Here is a 22649-nt window from a genome sequence, read left to right as displayed (position 1 = left end):
GTGACCACTAAATTTCCAGGAGTCTGCCTTTTCAACTCATGTAACATTTGAGAATGCTGACAGCTGTTAATTCCCCTTTCTATGCAAGAGTAGCACTGGGTGACAGGTTGTTCTTAGGCCATAAACTGCTCCCCAGAGCCACATGCCACACAGAGCCACACAGGGTAGTGATGTCTGCTGGGACTTGGGGACTGCATACCATCCCGGAGTCTGGCTGTTTGTTTAATTCATCTGAAAATGATTCTTGCAGGGCTGGAAGAGACCTAGATGGGTATGAGGGGTGGAAGAGACTGAATTGTAAAATTTGCATTTGAATTGAGATATGAGCCATCGTTGTAAAAGCAACAGATAAAAGATTTGTAAATGCAGATGACGCAGTTAAGTGCATAAACTTGTGACTTTATAGTTATCAAAATTAAAAATACCCTTTTTTGCTCATTTTGAATAATTTAAAGTAAGGTGGAATTGCATATAGTAGGCTGTGATCTAGGACCAAGGAGTTGTGGATGAGTGAGTGTTGGAAAGCTTGAAGTGGGAACTTGACTAGAGCACAGCTACTGGGTTTACCTGTGCCGCAGGCCTCAGGGCCTAGGGTGTCTGTCTCTGTTGGATGAATAGCCTTTCCATGTGTCTAAATCTGTGTCTGGCTGTGTCTTTGTGTCAGTGCACCAGTGCGCTTGCGTGCCTGTGCCTCTGACTGTGGGTGGATCTGTCTGTCCCTCTGTGGTTATGTTTCTTGTCTGTTGGTGGGTTTGTGCCTCTTCCTCTCCATAAATGAACTGTCCTAGGAATTTGCCAGACAGAGCAGACTGGGCTGGGACAATGCACGGTGACTTCTGACTAGATACAAAAGAGGACTAACTGGAGAGTGGAAGCTTGTGGGGTGGGGGAGATGGTTTCATACTTGCATGAAATATACCCCTATGAAAGCCAGTATCATATACTACTTTATGGTCCATGATACCTGTCATAGGGTGTGGGGAAATGAAGAGAATGGGTTAGCTGGCAGTTGTGGAATGGAATGTTTAATTGGGGGCTCACATCTTCTATCTTACTGGCTTTGCTCACAAACAACCCACCCCACACTTCTCATTTTGTATTATTTTCATCCCTGCCCATCTGTATGGGATATTCCCCAAAGTTCTGAAAATGTCTTTTACTTGAGAAAAATCCATTCCTCCCAGGAGTTATTATTGCAACTCCAATCAATGTTCAGTGTTGCAAGGGAGAAGAAACCAGGGAGTGTGGGTGGTGACCTAGGAAGCTGGGGGAATGGCCCTTATTAGATAGAGAATCTTCTTGAATTGAAAAAAATCTGGCCTCATGCTATTTGTGTCTTGTTTTTTGATTGCTAGCTTTCCTTTGCCATCTCACTGGCCGTTTTCTTTCTTTGATTCTGCGACGAGGGTCCCAGTGCTTTCCAGAGCTGTTGGGGTGGCTGTTTACTCCCCATATCTTTAGCTGTTTCAGCTCATGTCTCCTTACAGTATTCTCCAAACCTGAAGTGACTCTCATACTGTCAGTAATAACTTCAGCTTTTATAAAGGACATTATCATTGATAATTTTACTAAGTTCCCTATATCTGACAAAAGGTCGATAATCAGGTTATATAAGGAATTACAAAAACTCAACAATACCCTTCCCCAAGAACCCACCCAAATAACCCAATTTAAAAATGTGGACAGTAGACCTACACAGACATTTCTCAGAAGACATACAAATGCCTAGTGGTATATGAGAAAATGCTCAACATCACTGGTCATCAGAGAAATGCAAATTGAAACCACAATTCCAGCTATTACAGAGAAGATAAAAGACAAGAAGTGTTGGTAATAATGTGGAGAAAAGGGAACCCTTGCACACAGTTCAGAAAAATGTAAATTTGTACAGCCATTATGGAAACAAGTATGAAGGTTCTTCCTCCAAAACGTAAAAGTAGCACTACTGTATGACCCAGTGATGCCCTGCTTTTTGGGTGTGTATCTAATGGAAGTGAAATCAGCACATCAAAGAGACATCTATACTCGGGTGTTCATTGCAGCATCATTCACAGTAGCAGAGATGCTGGATCAACTAAGTGTTCGCCAACTAATAGATGGAAAATGAAAATCTGCTATGCACACACGATGGAATACTACTCAGCCTTAAAAGACAGTGAAGCACTGTCATTACAACATGTATGGATCCTGGTGATCATTATGTTCAGTGAAAGAAGCTACGCATGGATAGACAAACTAACATTGCAGGTTCTCACTCACATGTAGACTATGAAAAGACTGATCTTATAGAATTAGGGAATAGAGTGGTGGTTTCCAAAGGCTTAGGATGAGTGGGGGGGTGGAGAAAAGTTGATCAATAGGCACTAAGCTGAAGTTGATAGGAACAAGAAGTTTCAAGGATAACTATAATGGATGGTGACTTTGTGTGTCTCAAAAACATAAAGGAGTTTGAATGCCTTTGCTGTAAAGAAATGACAAATGTTTGAGAAGAATTGCAAACATGGTTGATTACAGGATGTAGACATATCTCAAAACACCACATTACGTCCCATTGACATGTACAACTTTTATATTTTTATGGATCAATTAAAAATTGAAGTAGTCTAGGGGTGTAGCTCAGTGCTAGAGTGCATCCTGGGTTTGATCCTCAGTACCACAAACGAAAAACAAAGAACATACACAAAACCAAAACTTCTGAAGGTACTTTTTCTGAGCAATTTCTTCCTTTTCATCCTTTTTTTACTTTAATCACTATAATGAATGTATTTTTTCTACCACTGATAAAGATATTTTCCTTATTAAGTGATATATGTATTTCACATGTGCCAGATGAATACAATAACTAGAACTACAAATAAAGACTGCACTCTCCTACCTCCTAGAGACAGCCACAGTTGAGAATTCACTTTCTAGCCAGTTGTTGTAGCTACAGATCATGTGATTTTTTTTTGTCTGTGTGTGTATTGCATGCTGTCTTAGTTAGGACTTCTATTGTTGTGAAGAAACACCATGACCATGGCAGCTCTTACAGAGGAAAATATTTAACTGGGTGGCTCACATTTTCAGAGGTTTAGTCCATTGTCATCATGGTGAGACATGGCGGCATGCAGGCAGATGTGGTGCTGGAGAAGTGCTGAGAGTCCTATATCTTGGCTTGCAGGCAACAGGAAGACACTGGGTGGTATCTTGAGCATATGTGAGACCTCAAACCCACCCCCATAGTGACACACTTTCTCCAACAAGGCCACACCTACTCCAACAAGGCCACACCTCCTAATAGTGCCACTCCCTATGAGCTTATGGGGACCAATTACACCCAAACTACCACACATGCCTTATTCGTTCCCTTGAGACAGGGTCTGTCACTGAACCTGAAGCTTGCTATTTCAGCTGCGCTGCTTGGCCACCAAGTTCTTGGGACCTACTTGTCTCTCCTTTGCACCTGGCTTGTACCTGGGTGCTGGGGATTCAAATTCAGGTCTGGATTCTTGGAAAAAGCAGAAAGTGCTCTTATCCCTCCGCCCCATCTCTTCAGCCCCTCTCCCATGTTTATCTTTTTTTTTTTTCCAAAATGGAACCAAGCTGTAGGGTGGTATTTTGTGATTCTGTAGTTTCAAGTGTGGTAAATATATGTAAAATGGTAACCGATTTTAAAGTTTAACACAATGTGACTTACCTATAACACTGGTAGGATTTTGCAAGCATTTTAAAATTGTAGAACATTCTCCTCACTCAAAGTTAAAAGATCCAGAGAAATAACACCAGAGCTTAATCTCTGGCCTCCACACATGCATACTCACAGACATGTGTAGCCCTATCACATGTGTGTACACATACACCCTTGCATGAGGTTGCTAGCCATTAAAAATATAATGCAGCTTTACAGTAATATTGTTTCATATGTTCTTAATAAATAAAGTGAAATTTTTTCTTAGTTAATAAGAGCTTTTCCTGTTTCCACAAAAGAAATTTTATATAAGGTAAAATGATCTTACTAATTTAAAAACTATGCCTGTGCTGTACTTGAACAGACAGGAACATAAAAAGCAAAATGTCAGGTTCTCTGCCTCTTCTCCCTGCATGGCTGGAATAACCGTCTCCATGCTTTTGTGGATGTGGAACTAAGTGTTTCACGAGAATTAATGTGCACACATATGCTGGCTCGTTGATTAAAAATGTAGAATTCGGGATCAATGGGATCTATGCTGGACAACTTCATTTCATTTTAAGCATTCCATTATGAACATCTATTTTATGTGGATGGTCGAGCTGGAACAGGGACAGAGTGGGAGAGCAATGAAAGAGATACCATGATAGAGGGAGGCATCATGGGAATAGCTAGGAACTGGGTGCTAGGGAAGTGCCCAGGAATCCACAAGGATGACCCCAGCTTAGACTACTAGCATTAGTGCAGAGGGTGCCTGAACTGGCCTACCCTGGTAATCAGAATGGTGAATACCCTAACTGTCATCATAGAGCCTCCATCCAGTAACTGATGGAAGCAGATGCAGAGATCCACAACCAAGCACCAGGCCAAGCTCCAGGAGTCCAGTCGAAGAGAGGGAAGAGGGATTCTATGAGCAAGGGGCATCAAGATCATGATCTGGAAACCTACAGAGACAACCAAACCAAACTAGTAGGGACTCATGAACTTTAGATCAACAGCTGTGGAGCCTCCTGCATAAGTGAGACAGTTGTGTAGCTTGATCTGCTTGAGGGGGGCCCCCTGGCAGTAGAATCAGGATCCATCCCTGGTGCATGAGCTGGCTTTTTGGAGCCCACTGCCTATGGTAGGACACCTTGCACAGCCTTGATGCAGTGGGGAGGGGCTTGGACCTTTCTCTACTGAATGTACCAGGCTCTGCTGACTCCCCATGGGAGGCCTTACCTTGTTGGAGGAGGGAATGGGGGGTGAGTTGGGGGGAAAGGTGGGAGGGAGTGGAGCGAGGAAAGAGAGGGGATCTGTGGTTGGTATCTAAAATGAATAAAAAATTCCTTAATAAAAAGAAAACTCAGCATGTCCCATTCATTAAAAATATAGATAACCACAAATAATCGTTTTATGTTTTCCTTAAAGAACAGAGGATTTTCCCCTCTGACTGCTGGGAAATGGAACCTAGGGCCTTGCACTTGCTAGGCAAGTGCTCTGCCACTGAGCTATATCTCTAGCTCAAGATCCCAGTTCTTTGCCTCTGTTACAGTGGTTCTCAACCTGGGAGTCAAGTGAGCCTTTCACAGGGGTCACTTATCAGATACCCTGCCCATCATATATTTACATTATGATTCATAACGGTAACGAAATTACAGTTATGAAGTAGTAACGACAATAATTTTATGGTTGGGGGTCACCACAACATGAAGAAATGTATTAAAGGGTTGCAGCATTGGGAAGGTTGAGAACCACTGTTCTATTAGCTGAGCTCCAAGATAAGTGCCAACTGAAATAGTTTTGTTGTGCCCAGTAATGTCCGTGGTACATGCTGTTTGGCTGCATGCATGGTGCAGTCAGTTAGGTAGATTTTTAACTTCACCTTAAGTGGTAATTGGGGTTGTGTCTCATCTCCAAGATGGGGTATGAATGATGCTCTTAATTTTGATTGAACCTCAGATATTGCCATGTGCACCCTTTCAAGCCATCTTGGAGCCTTAAAATGCTAAAATGGTATTTAAGGTTTTGGAAGTGCCCTCTTATGGCTGAGCAGGGTAGTTATAGCTGAATGGCCCAAGGAGACACAAAGCAGTAAGATGAAGGTGTTCAGTTCTCCAATTCTGTGCATGTACATTTTGAGATGGGGTTTAAATATGTAAGTATTTTAATATATATGATTAATATGTTATACATTGCAGGTGTGTATCTTGTGTGTTGTGTGTTTGACTGCAGTTGGTTGGAAAATTGATAACTGTGGTGCTCCTGTATATGATGTAAAGGCACTCTGCCTTTCTTTTTTCAGATTCCCCAGTGAGCTCTGGGTTCAGAGCAAATTTCAACTTAGAAACCTCTTCGGAAGCTCTGCCTGAATTGAGCTCCTGGACTGCTGTGGGGGCAGGGAGAAGGCTGATCCATAAAGATGAGAGCATGTTGAAAAACTGTTGTGTAGCTCACCCTGTTAATTGTTCCAGCTTCCCAGCAGAGGTGAAAGGAGAATAACATCAGTAGTGATGTTTTTCCTTTCTTGTTCTGTTCACCTGTTATTTATACGGTGAACATTCCAGGGAGGAGAGATTATCAGAGGATGATGAAACACACAACCCAAGTTGGGCTGGTGGTGCACACTATTAATCCCAGCACTGGGGATGCAGAGGCAGGCAGATCTCTGTGAGTTTGAGGCCAGCCTGGTCTACAGAGTGAGTTCTAGGACAACCAGGGCTGTTACATAGAGAAATCTTGTCTCAAAAAAAAAAAAAAAAAACCAGAACAAAATACAAGCAAAACCAGAATACACACACACACACACACACACACACACACACACACACACACACACACCAGCATCCCAGAAGCAGGCCACCCCTTCCTTTCTGCCACTGTTGGGTGAGGGTGGGGCAGGGCTGACAAGAACCTTTTACATCTATTTTTAAGCTTTGAAGACAAATTTTATAAATATGAGCTGCTGCTGCTGCTTTCAAAAAAATCCCCCTTTACTCTAAAAATAATGTGCTGTGGAAAAGTTTGTGAATTGTTTATTAAAGGGAGAATTAGAAGCTCAGCTGGGTATGTTTTCTAATAAATTAAAACAAATCTCCTCGGAGCTACTGTCTGAATGCAGATGTGGCTTTTTGGAAAGGCCATCATTTCTGACATTTTGATGCCAATGACAGAATCAAAGAAAATTGGAATTTTTATCCTTCTGACCTAATCTTTTCATATTCTCCCAATTCTACTCATTTCTTTTGACCAGATTGGCATGCTGTTCCTTTTGGAAGACAGTCCTCATTTCTCCCAGGCAGAATGAGTGGTCCATAGTGTCTGTTCTTACCAGTTCTCCTAGATACACCTGTCTTTCTTTGTCACACTTCATATTATGTAATAACAATCACTAACATTTCTATATGCCAGGCATTCTGCTAAACTTGGCTCATGTATTGCATTGTTAGCAGCACGTAAGTACTACTCAGAAATGCAGGAGCAAGTACTAGAAGCCACAGCTTGGACATCTCACTCATACCCCTTCGAGTGAGATAATACCGTTTTTCTAATTTTTAGTATGAAGACCATGGTAGGCTGAGTAATAGTCTTCTAATATGTCCATCCTTAGATCCTCGAACATGTGAATAGGCATGGCAAAAAAGTCTTAGCAGATGTGCTGGAGTTAAGTGTCATAAAACATTATAATCATAGGAGTTCTTCTAAAAGAGAGGAGCGTGGGCAAGAAAAGTAAAAGGTTGCATTGAATTCGAGTACATTAAAAATTTTTTTGTACATCACATGAACAGAGTGAGATGGTAACCATGGCATGGGAAAAATACATCTGATAGAGGCTTGACATCCAGAAGAATGTAAAGAACTCAAACAACTTAATACTACCACCACCACAAAAAACAATAAAACCCAGTTAAGAGGTAGTTGTCCAGCTGGGTATGGTGAAATATGTCTGTAATTCCAGTAGTTGGAAGGTAGGAGGACTAAAAAGGAGTTCAAGATCATCCTTGGCTGCAAAGCAGATTTGAGGCCTGGCCTACACAAGATCCTGTCTCAAGAAAAATAAAAGAGAGCTCTCTAAAGGAAGATGTACAAATTGCCAACAAGCATACGACAAAGTGGTCAGCATCACTAACTACTTGCTTGTGATAGATACTAAAGGAAGGTAGTATTTATGTACTCCAATTTCCAGTCCCCATCCCCAGTTCTGACAAATGCCCTTTCATCTAAGTGGTTCTGATTAGTCAGGCTCCCATATTTCAGAAACCTAGCTTTTAGCACAACTAGGTTGTCCATTCAGATAAGGACCTGCTCTACAGCTGGCTTCTATGAAGCTTTGGGGGAATAGGGTACAGTGATTGGTGGGCAACATGCCTTGAATGCGTTGTTAAACGGTAGAAAGTTAGACAGAAAGTGCCGTGCCTTGTATAGGGCCATTAGTGTACAAACTAGTAGGGAACCAGATACAGTAGTGTGCACTTGTAATCCTAGATACTTGTTAGGCTGAAGCAGGGGGATTGCAAGTTTAAGGCACCCCTGGGCAGCATGGTGATCCCCACTCCCCCCCAATCTCAAAAAACGAAACAAGGGCTAATGAGATGGTTTATTGGGTAAAGACACTTGTCTTACAAGTTCAGTCCTGGAACCCACATAAAGGTGGAAGGAGAGAATTACTCCACGAAGTTGTCCTCTGACCTCTACATGTGCCTATGCCAAGGCACCCCAACATGCATCTCTCTTTCTCTCAAAATCAGCCCAAAATAATGCTAGCAACAACCAAAACCCAAGGGCCGGGTGTAGTGGCTCAGTGTCTTTAATCCTAGCACTCAGGAGGCTAAGGCACCCTTTTTGGGTCTCTGTGCGTTTGGAGTCCAGCCTGGTCTATGTAGTAATGAATTCTAGTCCAGCCTGACCTGCATAGTAAGTCCTTGTCTCAAAAAAATTCAAAGTAAATAATAATAATAATAATAATAATAATAATAATAATAATAATAATAAATCCTCTGCCACCACTCCCACAAATACAAACACATGCTTCACGTACACAGGTCCTTGATGATTGCCAGGGGAAGAGAAATGGGATCCCATGGGGGAATAGGAGCTCTGCTTTTGCAGCATGCACACCCCCCCCCTTTTATACTATTTGTCAATTTACTTTCGGAAACAAGTACACCTTGAAGCTTTTTAGCTCTTTGAGTGATTTTTTTTTTTAACCAACATTACAAAGCTGAAAGACAGTGGCAGCTTGTCCCATCTCGCTGGATCCCCTCTTCCTTCCGGAGGCACTGACTGTGCTGCACTTGCTGCTGTGTTTCCTAGTAGGACCTAGGCGCCCTCATCCCTCCTGTTGCTGATGCTGGGGTGTCACCCGTGCAGTCTTAGCAGAAGCAGAAATTTGCCTCGAGTCCTTTAAATGCCCACCCTCTGCTTCTGCTAGAAACTCTCCTCACCGTTTTCATTAGTGTAGCACTGTTGATGTCCACTAGTGGAGCAAGACTCCACTGTAATTAATTTTCTCATGTAACTGTAAACTTTCTCTACAGAGAATAACCCGCTCTCTTATGTCCTGTCAGCTAGGTCTTCTCATACCGTGTTGAACTGAAGAGCTTTATAAAATAAAATGTTCCTCATACAGAAATCTTTCTTCATCTCCCAGTCCCCCTCTCCTGGAAAAAATACCATGTGCTCCGAGAGCCTTCCAGCTTCTGCTCCACCCTGAACTGGCCGCACTTTAAGGTGTTGCTTGGCTGTTAGCCAGGAAGCTCCTGTCACCTCTCTCATGTTGGCCATCTTGGGTCGTGGGTCCTGCATCCTTCTGTCTTGCTTCTGTCTGTACTTGCTTTGGTGGGATAGCATTCCCCCCACCCCCGTAGCCTCTGAGAGCCAGTGTGCAGGAGTCATTATAAGACTGACTACACTAGGATCGTGTGCTGGGAAGTTAAAGCTCGATGCCGTCCACCTGCCTGTTCCCAAGTGGGGTCCTCCCCCTGCTGGGCTTTTTCTCATGATCTCCACAAATACCTTCATCTCCCATTGCAACTAAGAAACCCAAGGCCCGGGAGGTTACCACATCAGCAATGGCAGAGCCAGAGCTTGAAGTCAAGTGTCAGCTGCCAGCTCCAGGCTGCTGCCTTTCCGCACACAGCTGCTCCTTACTGGAGAGAGAAATACCAATGGTAGGCTCCAAGTGCAGAGCTGAGTGCCAAGTGCACAGCCGTGGCTGCAGAGAGAGCCCAATTCTAGGTGCCCACTTGTGTGTCTGGCTCCTGACAACGTCTAGTTGCACACAACTACAGCTGCAGTTAGCCGTGCTTTGCTAACAAATCTCTTCCATTCTTGTTGCCTGTGCACATACGTGCATGTAGGTGTGTATGTTTACACAGATACGATGGAGAGAGAGAGAGAGAGAGAGAGAGAGAGAGAGAGAGAGAGAGAGAGAGAGAGAGAGATTTATAGTTATGCTCTGAGCGCCTTCTTATAATTAAAATGTTCTGCCTGTTATTTGTGTAAGATCAGGATAATTGTTTTTATTGCTACAGTATTTGCTTTCAAGCAATGTAAGGGTCCCTTCCATCCTTCTTGTGCTGGGAAATGCCTCATTACTTAGGAGTTTGCTGTTGATTGTACAGTTTAGCATTTGGTCTTTTTGTTAACTGAAGTCGGGTGACCACACATAGGGTAATGAGATTAACCCTCCCCCCCCCCCCACTGAAACAATGGAAAATCCAGGATTGTGTTGGCACATACTTTCCTTAGATTAATGATCCTAGAGTCACTCTGTGGAAATTTGCCTAGCTCCCTACAGCTCTGAGAGCTGAAAATGCCCAGCTGTCTAAAAGCTTTAATCAGGAAATGAGCATGAAATGGCATTGTTTTGTCATGGGATTCAGGGAATTTATTCCTGATGATTGAGTTATCCTGGATGGAAATGTATATAAACATTCTTTCAGCAAACAGTAAACAGGTGCTTTTGTGTTGGTAAAAATTCAAGAATTTAAATACTTGGGAGTGGCTTGCAACTCCTTTGTTTGGCTCTCACATTGGGCTGGTCCCTGCTGGAAGTTTATACTGCCATTTTCCTTGTCTCTTCTTTCTCACGTACCAGTTAGGGGGGCAAGAGAAGAGCCGATATAGGAAGCATTCGTGTTATGTGAGCAGAGCGTGGTTAACACAGGGACTCAACTCTAAGATTCTCTGGGCCAGCCCTCACCAACTAACTCTTTGTCCATGTGGAACTTACTTTCTCCATCTATCAAAAACAGTAATGACCCTTCTTAGTGACATTGTGAGCATTAAGTGTGTTGTTCCATGTAAGCCCTTAGAACAGGACCTTGCTCATAGTATATTATTCTGTGTGTGTGTGTGTGTGTGTGTGTGACACACACACACACACACACACACACACACACACACACACACACAGAGAGAGAGAGAGAGAGAGAGAGAGAGAGAGAGAGAGAGAGAGAGAGAGATTTTTTGTTATTTTTTATTTTATATTTTGAGACAGGGTGTCTCACTGAACTTGGATCTCAGCACTTGGGCTAGATTGCCCAGACAGCCAGTTCTTGGTATCCACCCATCTCTGCCTAACCAGTACCAGCCTTATAGACAGAGCCTGCAGCCCTTAGCTTTGTGTGGGATTACAGACATGCACTGCTGATTGGCCTTTTGACATGGTTGAAGGGGACCCAGACTCAGGCTTTCATGACTGCATGGCTAGCATTTTATCAATTGAGGTATCTTCCTAACCGCTCGTAGTTTGCTCTTAATAACTGTAAGCATATTCCATATACTTAGAAGACAGGAAAAACAAAGCCTTTGTTCAGTTTCTTTTTGTGTTTTGAAGATCTTAATGATTATTTTTTTCCCATTAGACCACGTATAGCAATGGCACATCTTTAATTCCAGCACTTTTGAGGCAGAAGCAAGCAGATCTCTGTGAGTTCTGGGCCAGCCAGGACTATGCAGTGAAAGCTTACCTCAGAAAATGGACCATCCCCCAAACCAACAATAGGGGATAAAAGGTGATTGAGTACTATGTCAGTACCTAAGGGACTGACATAAGGTCCTATACTTACGCTACAGACAGCGCCTGGGAGAGAGGGTCCCCTGAAGGGCCCCGGGAAAGTAGCCTGTCATCATGAAAACTATTAAAAAGATTGTAGAGATAGCCATTGGACCTACGTTGGTCCTTCCTCTTCCTTCTTTTCCTCCAAAAGCAAGTGTTTTGTTCTCAAATGTAATCCATTGGTTCCTGCATTTGAGATCATTGCTTCAGAGAGTAGGTGTGATATTATAAGAAACATTTTAAATTTCTTCCAGATTTCTTACATTGATAAGGAAAGTGTCCATACCTTAATTCAATTTGAAGTCATATAATTACTCTTTTGGAGCACAACTAACCAGTCCAAACTGTTTAGCTCCTGGTTCTACTCTGGGTACCCACGTGAACTCTGTTCTATCCACGATTAAACTATAGTTAAGGTTTAATATTGTTTCTTTATATTCATTTTCTTTTTTCTTGCCTGTCGTTAAGTTAATTGTAAGTCATACTTACAATTCAGTGGTCTTGTGTTGAGTCTGGGACTACACGCCTATAGTCCTTAGCACTCAGACATCTGAGGTAGGAGGCTTGCGAGTTGAAGGCCAGAATGGTGTATCATGCCCCGTTTCAAAGCAAACAAGCTTGAATTTTATTGTTAGACTGCTGAGAAAACCATTGATTATCAGAGCTGTTGTCCTTTTCCCCACAGCTCTGTGTTCCTAGCTCTTCTTTTTGATGAAATGTGTGGCCTGGAAAACTTTCTCTAACTTTGTATGCATTGGCATTACTGCTGTCAGTGGGTAGGTCACGCTGGAACACTCACAGTGGAAGGTTCGGGGCTTGAGCTCACAGGGAGATTGTCTGTCTCGCATGCATGAGGCTCCCGCTTTGATCCACACCACTGGAAAAAAAATTCAAAACCAACCAACCAAAAAGGAAGCAACAGATCTTGAGTCACAGTGATTAGCCCAACTTATTAGGGGACAGTTTAATTTTGTCTCCAGAAAAAAAGAAAAAAAAAAACAGTAACGTTCTGTTGTCTGAGTGAGAAATAGTAACCCTACTTCAGTGATCTAATTTTCCAGTTGATAACATGAATAGCTAGGGGTGGAGAGATGATAGTTCAGTCAGGAAAGTGCCTGCTGTGCAAGCATAAGGCTGAGTTCCCAGCCCCAGCTCCCACATAAAACAGCTGGGGGTGGGGCGCACATCTGTAATTCTTGGACTGGAGGGAGTGAAGACGGGCAGATCTGGGGAGCTCATTGGCCAGCCAGCCTAGCCAATAAGTACACCATGAGCTCAGTGAGAGAACCTGTCTCATAAAATAAGGGAGACAGCAATAGATACCCAATGTTGACCTCTGGCCTACACACAGACACAGACAGACAGACAGACACACACACACACACACACACACACACACACACACACACACCTGAATAGCTAACACATGGTGCCAGTTAAAAGGGACAAATTATATGCTTTCTCTGTCTTGTGGCTACATTGTTTTTCTCCCTGGAAGAAGCCTTGGTTATCGGTTTATTTTATGTGGAGTCTGTATTACACATTGAGGCGTGCATCCAAATTCATCTAAATGCGAGTGTACATTCTTATGCTTCTTGACCTAGCACTATGTATGTCTTAGTGATTTTCCCTATTGATAAATACAAGCAGGCTTCACTCTTGGAGAAAATTGCATCGTGGGACTTCACGGTCATAAGCTGTCTACTGCCACATAGTTTGGCTCCTTTAATCTTTTGCTAATTGAAACAATATATCAGTTAATATTGTACACATGCCATTTTGCACATATGAAAGTATATTTGTAGTTAAAACCCTTCCAAGTGGAAGTACTGTGCCAAAAGACATTGGTATTTAGATTTTTGATAGATAATTGCCACATTGCTTCCCACAGAGGTTCTGGTGATTTATATACCAATTTATATTCTCATTGAGAAGTATGAGAGATGTTCCTCTTTTGTCCTCTTGCCAATGTGCTATTGTCAATTTTTTGGTTGGTGCCTATCTGATAAAAATATCTCATTGTTATTAAAATTGTGTCTGTCCTTGTCTAGACTGTCAACTTCTGGAGAGTTTTATACTCGCACTTTCCCAAGTCCCCAGTTCTTTGAGTGAGTACCAGCTGTGTGCTAATCACTGAGATACATGCTATGCAAACAGAGCTAGTATGCTGAGCATGGCAGACTCTAGTGTGAGGACATGTGTAAACATTATTGTAATACGGTAGGTAGATGCTATAATTGTATTTGTGAGAAAATAACAAGAACAATAGTGAGTCCTCCTGGGCACTGAGCACTGTTCAGACATTGTTGATTGCATTCAAGTTTCATCTACATTTCTCTTATGAGTACAGTCAAGCATCTTTTTATATGGTTGAGTTATTTGTTCCCCCTCTGTGAGCTGTCCTTTGCAATTTTGTTGGATTATTGATCTTTTTGCTGCTACTTTGTAGAAGGAGTTCTCTTTATGTAGCAGGTAATATGCTCCCAGTTTCTCTCTTGCCTTAGTTGATGAACTTTGTTTTTGCTTTTGCTGTGTTGTATTTATAGTTTTCTGCCCTTTGTTTTATGGGATCTGGATTCTGTGGTAGAGTGTCCAATTGCCTTTTCCTGCTTGAGATTATAAAAGTCTTCCCTTCAAGTTCTCCTTTAGTGCTTTTAAGATAATGTTTTTAAGAATGAATAAATTCATGGTCACAGTTGAAGGAAGAAAGAATTATTATTTGCTTTAAAAGGGAGACACTATGTGAAGTTTCTTATTCATATTATCTTGTTATCACTCTAAGTAAAATCTGCACCTTGTGAAGGGAGACACTGAGGATGCTTCAGTGAATTAGAGTTATGTCTCCGTGGAGATGACATAGATCTCATGTTGTCTCAGGTTTGGGAGATGAACTTAGCCATCACCACCATCTGTGGATGGTTGCTATACCCATAACACTATAGCTAATTGGCTAGTAATTTGACAAGTATATATTAGAGCCTTCTCCAGCACATCCAAACACCTGGTTGGCATTGACATTGTTTGATACAGTGGTAATGGTCCTGTATGTTTGTCAGGGTATGGACAAGCATAAGGATGCCAGCTGTCACAGAGGAAGTTGTGTTGTACATCTTGGAACAATGTTATCTCTTTATGACACATCTTTGTCCAGTATCTAGCACTGTGCTTTCGTAGCATCCATTCTCACCCTACAGGTCAAGAGCTTCTTGTGTGCCTGTCATTTTCCTGCCCAAGTTAATTCTTGGGAGATAGTACTGTAAGGATATGATATCACAAATACCCAGTTGAAGATTGACATAGTAAAATGGCAGGAGGTATCTTGCTAAATTGGAACTTCTTTGCTTATTAGCATTAAGCTGAAAATGAAATTGGTACATTTATAATTATATGTCAAAGTCCTTTTCTGAGTGGCAGCATATTTTGCAAATATGGGAAAGCCGTTGTGGTATGCGACATCAACATGGTTTCATTATGTAATTTTTAGGGTAAATGTTGAAATGTTTCTAACAAATAACAAATAACAATGTGCCCAATATCCTGTCATATCAAAAACTCATATCTTCTTATATTTACTTAGATGTGTGTGTCTACGGTACACAAGTATGCACATATATATTTCTCTAATGAAACCTGTGTATAAAATCTTTTCTAGCCGGGCGGTGGTGGCGCACGCCTTTAATCCCAGCACTCGGGAGGCAGAGCCAGGCGGATCTCTGTGAGTTCGAGGCCAGCCTGGGCTACCAAGTGAGTTCCAGGAAAGGTGCAAAGCTACACAGAGAAACCCTGTCTCAAAAAACCAAAAAAAAAAAAAAAAATCTTTTCTTTACACACACACACACACACACACACACACACATTTAAAATAAACAGACTCTTTTCCATCCAGCTGAAGCTTTCCCTGTCCTATTGATTTCCCTCTGAGTCCTTGCTGTGTCTCCCCAGGTTTTCTGGGACAACCAGAATTTTATGAGGATGCCAGATGCTGGGAAAGCAGTCTGCATGCAAGGAACACAGTGGCAGGGTGGCTGCTCCTTAGACTTTGATGTGGAGGAAAAAGAACCACGCGTTAGGGAGCAGGGTGCTATTTCTAGGATTCTCTAGCCGTTTGCACTCTTCTCGGTCGGTCAGTGCATTTGGTGGAATGGTTTGTTTTTAGTGATTGCCTCCTATCTCCAACCAGAGGGTAATTTTGAAAAGCGGTTTTCCATGAACTAGAGCAGTGTGTGTTGGGGGTGGTGCACACAGCTGTGATACCACTACTATGTCTGACTCAAAAGGAAGCTTTTCCTTTAGAAAGAAATACACAGAATTGAAGGGAAGGTGACCAATGATGCTTGTTTCCTTCATCCTCTGTTGACCCTGAGCCCTGGGGACCCTGCCCAACCCTGTGTAGCTCTCCTGTTGCAAAGAGAAGTCCTGGAACACATATTCTGAACAGGTTAGTGGGCTGCTGAGCTCCTGAGCACCCCCTGGTGTCTATGGCATGAGCTTGCTCTGTTTGTGTGTTACTGGCGACCAGAGAGAAGGAAATGTTGCAAGCTAGGACAAGGGCTGGGGTGGTGGGGGAGTGAGGATCCATTCAACCGACTGTGTAAGTAAGATGAGACACATCTTGGCTCACCCACTCAATATTCTGCATCTGGCTTAGTGTGACCATCCGTTACCTTAATGTTCATCTCAGAAAGCTTTGCACTGCCTGAGACGAACATTAAAATAGCCAAGTACTTACTTGTCATGTTTGTAGTCTTCTAAGACAAAATATTAGCACATTTAGAATTAAAGATGGTCTTCTTCTGGTTTGAGTGTTCGTGTTGTTCTTTTTAATTGAAATAACCTACAGTGAAGAGGCTTTAGAAGTGTAGTTTGATGAATTGTTTAGTATTTATATGCCTGTGTAACTATCACCTAGACCAAATTATAGAACCTTTTAGCCCTCCCAATAGGCTGCTCGTACCGGTCTCCTCTCTTCATCCTCTACCCTGTGGGAACCTCCCCAAAGATGACCATTGTTTTAAGATCTCTCACCAGTGATTGGTTTTGCCTGTTGATGGACTTTAATGAAATTGTATAGTATGTGACTCTTTTGTGTTTGGGTTCTCACTCAGCATTATTACTGTGTGGTTTATTTGTGGTATTATGTGTAGTTATCTTTGTGTGTATGTGGCGTATGTGTACATATGTGTGAGTGCACACATTTGTGCATGTGGATGGGGTACAGAGGAAGATGTTTGGTGTCTTACTGGTTTACTCTGTCTTATTCCATTGAGACAAGGTCTTCCACTGAATCTGGAGCTAGGCTGGTGACCAGCAAACCCCGGCAATTGTCCAGTTTCCAGCCCATCCCACCCCCAGCCCTGGGCTTCCAGGCTCATGTGGCCACAGTGCCTTTTCCCGTGAGTGCTGGAAATTGGAACCCAGGTCCTCACGCTTGCACAGTAAGTGATCTTACCCACGGAGCCATCTTCCTAGATCTGGTGTGTTTTTTAAAATAGCACTTAACTGATTAGTAATGATAGCAAATAATATTTTACATGATAGCCCCCAATTCATTAATTTTCCTGAAGATACCACTGTGATGTCACATTTAGCATTAGACATCTTTTACTGATGACAAAATGGCTGCTTAGAGATTTGAAGCATTGCTCCCAAGGTCATGCCACTAATCAGTGATGTCAGAACTACTTCTAACTTTCTGCCTCAGAGCGTTCATTCTCTTTGCTCATCATGAAGCCTGTGCCTTACCCTCTGCCATGGATGGTAGAGGACATAATGAGAGAATGAAAAGGATGAGAAGGGGGAGAGTCCCCTCTATTGTGCATTTGGTTGGTGTTTGACCATGTGATATTTTGGTTGAAGACTGAACAAGCAATTTAAAGAGTCAAGCTAGTAACCTTGAGCACCTGAGTACGGTGTAATGGATGGGAGAGGAGAACCAACTAGGTAGCTGGCCACATCCAGGCAGTTCCACTTATTGGAAAGAAGACTATTCATCCAGTTTAGCACCCAGTTGCATACAGATTATGTGTTGGCTCAACAAGGTTGCTTTCTGCAGGTCCCTAAATATGTCATGGAAAAATTCTCACTACATTAACATGGTTGGGGCTGTTTATCCTCTGAATGTGGGTCAGCCATTTCCACTCTGCACAGTCCAGTGCCTCTGGGGAGCAGAGATAATGTGGGGGAGTTCTGCATTTCCTTCTCCTAGGTAGACCTCGGAGGTTCAACCTTGCAGTATTGCTATCTTATTGATAGCCTTAGTTTTACTGTACATGTCCTATTTCCATTGTTAAGGCACCAGATTTGAGGTGAAGAGAATCTGGGTTTCTTTTGCCATCTAAAGAGGTTTGCAGATATCTCTTGTACTGTATTTGAATGGTACTGTCATGGCTAATTAATACATGATGGCATGTGTATATGAATCCTTACAAGCCTTTGTAGCTCATAGTTCTGCACCAGGATGTAGCCTCTACCTCTGAGATAGTAATACCTAGCATTTTAACAAGTGGGCTTAATTGTCACAAAGCTGAGACTGAGAATGTAGGACTATGAATACCCAGCCTGGGGGAAATCCAGAGTCCTGCAACCTTGGCTCAGAACCTCAGAGAGCTCCAGGTGTGGCTGCTCCATCTGGCAGGCAGGAGTTACTTTAGTGCCAAGTGTACCCTCATCTGTAGAAAGGAGTTATTTCATGTGCGTGGTAAAGGACTCTGTAGATTTGAGCCTAGATAATCTATGGTTTATAGGTAGAGGTCCAGTGAATCCTTTAAGCATGCAGAGAAGCTTTGGTCACCTCTGGAGCCTCAGGCAGAATGCTTCCAAGTGCACTCCCTAAGTCATGGTACTGGCTCTTTGGGGGAGGTCAGAGGTGTCCGTGGTGGCTCTGCTTCTTTATACCTTTGTGCCTTAGTTTATTCTTGCATTCTGACTGTCTCAGGAGGAGCAAGGAGAAACATGTATGTGAAAGTACTTTACAAGTCAAGTTGTGTTACTGGGACCTTTATCATCTGATTTTAGAGCATCCTGATAGGAACCTATGATGTCAGAATTTAATGCATCTGCATGGCAAATGGTGCCATGGGGACAGCATGCATCCCAGGTATTTCTAGCTAGAATCAGTCATGGAGACTGACAGCTTACTGTGATTTGAAAAGTTTTTGAATGAAAAAGTTAGGCCTGTGGTCTTTTGGAAGCAACCAGAGATTTCAGAAGGAGGAGGATGACACATCAGACATTTATTTTAGAAATGTCCCTGGTGGGGTTGTGGAGACTAAACTGGGAGACACTGGAGGTAGGTAGACATTGTAATTGAGGCAGAGCTCGGAGAAACATAGCTGAGAGATGAGCCCTGAAGCTAGTCAGCTGCGATTCGCATTCTGCTCATTTAATTAGTTCTCTGGCCGTATTATTCTGTGCCTGGGACTCATGTACAGCTGAGACACTGCTAACTCGGTAAAGCTCGTAGGGTGGGCTTTGGCACATTGTGGACAGCCATTCAAATCTGTCATTTCAACTTTCAGTATGCAACCGGTGATGCTGAGAACATTCACAGTGCCATACAACAGTTAACACTGTTCTCAAAGCCACAAGGAGGAGCTCTATGAATATTAAATAATAACTCCCCATTTCCTTTTTCCTACTCCTAGGTAGCCTCTAACATAGTTCCTCAATTTGCCTATTTTAAAGACCTCATAAAAGTGAAATCATGTATTTGTCCATTTGTGTCTCGCATATTTCACTCAGTGTGTTTTCTGAACTCATCTGTGTTGCATTGTGTATCAGAACTTCATTTTTTAAGGCTGAGTAATATTCCATTGTAGAGATGTAGAACAATCTGTTTACCCATTTATCTGTTCATGAACCTTGCGTTTCTTCCTTATTTTGGGTATTATAAATAATGTGGGAACATTGGCATGCGCCTGTCTGTCTGCATCTCTGCTTTCAGTTCTTTTGTGTAGATTCCTAAGAGTAGAGTTGCTGGGTCCTGTGGTGCTCTTTATTTAACTTTGAGGAACTACTGCACAGTCTTCCACTATTTTGCATTTTCTTCAGCCATACTTCATGTACTCCAAATCCTTATCAGTTCCTGTTCTCTCTCTCTCTCTCTCTCTCTCTCTCTCTCTCTCTCTCTCTCTCTCTCTCTCTCTTTCTCCCTCCCTCCCTCCCTCCCTCCCTCCCCCTCCCTCTCCTTCCCCCCATCCTCCTCCTTCTCCCCCTCTCTCCCTCCCTCCCTCCCTCCCCCTCCCTCTCCCCCTCCTCCTCCTTCTCCCCCTCTTTCCCTCCCCCATCCTCCTCCTTCTCCCCCTCTCTCCCTCCCTCCCTTCCTACTTCTTTAATTTCAAGATATCTTAGTCATTTGAAGGAGTATCTCATTGTGAATTTGATTTCCATTTCCCTAATGACTAATGGCTGAGCTTTTTGTCATGAGTGTATTGGCCATTTGTACTTTAAAGCTTTTGTTTTTATCTTTCTTTTCAAGAAAATAGAGGAAGAATAGAGAGAAACAGAGAGAGGAAGTGGTCAAGGCAGACTGAGGAACTGGCTAGATAGGGGACAAAGCTGACTTTTCCAGCCTGGGTAAGTGGACAGATAATGTGGGGCCAAATAGGGTAGACCTCCTCCTCCTCATGAGAAGGGGTGGTTGGAGGAAGGCATTGGCCTTCCAAAGGCTGCACTGAGCCAAGGCATCATTCAGGTGAGGAGCTTGCAGAGTTCACTGCCTTGTCATGTACCCAGTTTTTTTTTTTCCCCAGAAAGAAGTGAGTTTCTTCTACCTAAGAAACAACTGAAGAACTGTAGTCGAATATGAACAGTCATGGAAGTGGGGGGATGACAAAGGAATGTGGTGTGTCTAAGGCAAGCTTCTGGTGCTGTCTTTCTGTTCTGCTTGCTTCTGGTAGGTTGCTCCTTTACAGCCAGCCTGCTCAAGTTATGCTGCCCAGAGCACCGGGACCACAGCTTCTGAGACTTCTGCTGAGCATTTCTGCACCACAGCCTTTGTTCTCTTTTCACCTCACCCCAGATATGTGCCCTTGATGGTGAATGGTCATGGTGACACCAGGGTCCACTGAATGTCTTGGGATTACTCCCTGGCCAAGGTGATGGCTGTTGTTGGCAACTATTAGAGAAACAAGTGCATTTGGTGGCTTCTCCCCTTGTCTTCAAGAGCCATAGCCGGCTGGCAGCCATCATGGGGCTCAGGCAGACAGTGTTTGCAGATTGTCCCCTCTGATGCCATCTGCCTGTGAGGCTGCAGGAAGCCCCAGCAACTGCTGTTGTAGCAGGTGCTGGGGCTGCTGAGGTGGGTGTCCCTGTACACACACAAACACACATGCATACGCACAGGCACACACCAGCAACTTGGTGTGATATGCAGAGATATGGCTGCTAGTGTGGGGCTCAGGGATGTCAGCTGAAACTCTCAGCCCAGCAAGGCCCCAGCCCAGTTGCTGGTTTCCGGTGGGGCCCTGGTTAAGGAGCAACAGAGGGTGAGGTTGTTGTGAAGAAAGCTAGCGATTGGCTTAGGGGTGGAGGCAATGTGTTTGACAAGCATTTGTTGTTTTCTTTCCACCTCAGCCTTCTGACTCATTTTGTAGAGGAGACCAACCTCCATTTCTTACCCTGCTGTTTTTTAAAGCACACAAGCCTTATCTGTGAGTCCTTCCTGCCATGCAGGCTTCAGGTCTGGCTTCCCAAGCTTTGATTTTGTACCTAAGTTAGTGTGATCATGGGCTCAGAGAAGCACAGATATGATTTTGCTGGGTTTGGAAGAATTCCTGTGTATAGACCTGTATTTGTGTTACTTAGTATCATTTTAGGCTATTAATGATTTTGCAAAGAATTATCCAAGTTATTAAAGCAATATAAAGTATATGTTGAGTATTCCTTATCCAAAGTGCTTGGGACTAGAACCATTTCAGTTTTAGGATTGGAGGGGAAGCCTTTGCATTTACCTAATGAGATGTCCTACAGTTACATTCCAAATCTAAACACAAAATTTGTTTCATATGTACACATAAACTGAAAGTAATTTTATACACATTCTCAGTGTACCTCTGTCTTATCTGTGATCTACTGCATGGGATCAGGTGTGGAAATTGCCACTTGTGGCATCAGGCCAGTGCTCCAAAAGTTTGGTGTTTGGAGCAGTTCATGTTTTATGTTAGGAACATTCAGCCTGTGACTAAATCATGCATTGGGTTTAAAAGATTCAGCTCGAGCTCTCCTCTCCTCCCCTCTCTGTGTATGCACACACATGTGAAATGTGGACACCAGAGGAGGATGCTTGTGTCCTGCTCTATCATTCTGTCTTAGTCTTTTGATATAGAGTGGTGGTTCTCAACCCATGGGTTGCAACTCCTTTGGGAGGTCACATAACAGATATCCTGCATATCAATATTTACATTACACTTCATAACAGTAGCAAAATGATAGGTATAAAGTAACAGTAAAATAGTTTTATGGTTGGGGGTCAGCACAACACGAAGAACTGTATTAAAGGGTCACAGCATTAGGAAGGTTAAGAAGCACTGCTCTAGGGTCTCTCATGGAACCTGGTGCTAGGCTGGTGGCCAGCCAGTCCTGGCAGTTGTCCTCTCTGCCCCACCCCCCCGACGTTACTGTAGTTATTGGTGCATATGCAATAGCAGCAGGCTTTTTACCTGGGTGCTGGGGAGTCTAGCTCAGGTGTTCATGTTTGCACGGAAAGGACCCTTACACACTGAGCCATTGCCTCAGACTCAAGATCCAGATCTTTAAAATTGCATCGATCGATCGATCGATCGATCGATTGGTTATATGGAGGTCTGAAGACAACTTTCTAGAATTGGTTCTCTTCTTTCACCATGTGGGTCCCAGGAGTTGAAGTCAGGTCATTTAGCAAGTTCCTTCATCCACTGAGCCATCTTGCTGCTCCCAAGAGCCAAATCTTAAATGAATTTTGGT

At 43.0% G+C, this 22649-nt stretch overlaps 1 protein-coding gene across 2 annotated transcripts in view; it reads left to right on the top strand.

The window, feature by feature from the left end:
* Nucleotides 1-22649, top strand: part of Sh3kbp1 (SH3 domain containing kinase binding protein 1) — a 338436-nt gene that overhangs the window by 102491 nt on the left and 213296 nt on the right. The window lies entirely within an intron of this gene.

The sequence above is a fragment of the Peromyscus eremicus genome, chromosome X (assembly GCF_949786415.1).
Source record: "Peromyscus eremicus chromosome X, PerEre_H2_v1, whole genome shotgun sequence".
NCBI classification, from domain to species: Eukaryota; Metazoa; Chordata; class Mammalia; order Rodentia; family Cricetidae; genus Peromyscus; species Peromyscus eremicus.
This window is presented reverse-complemented; position numbering and strand designations above follow the sequence as displayed.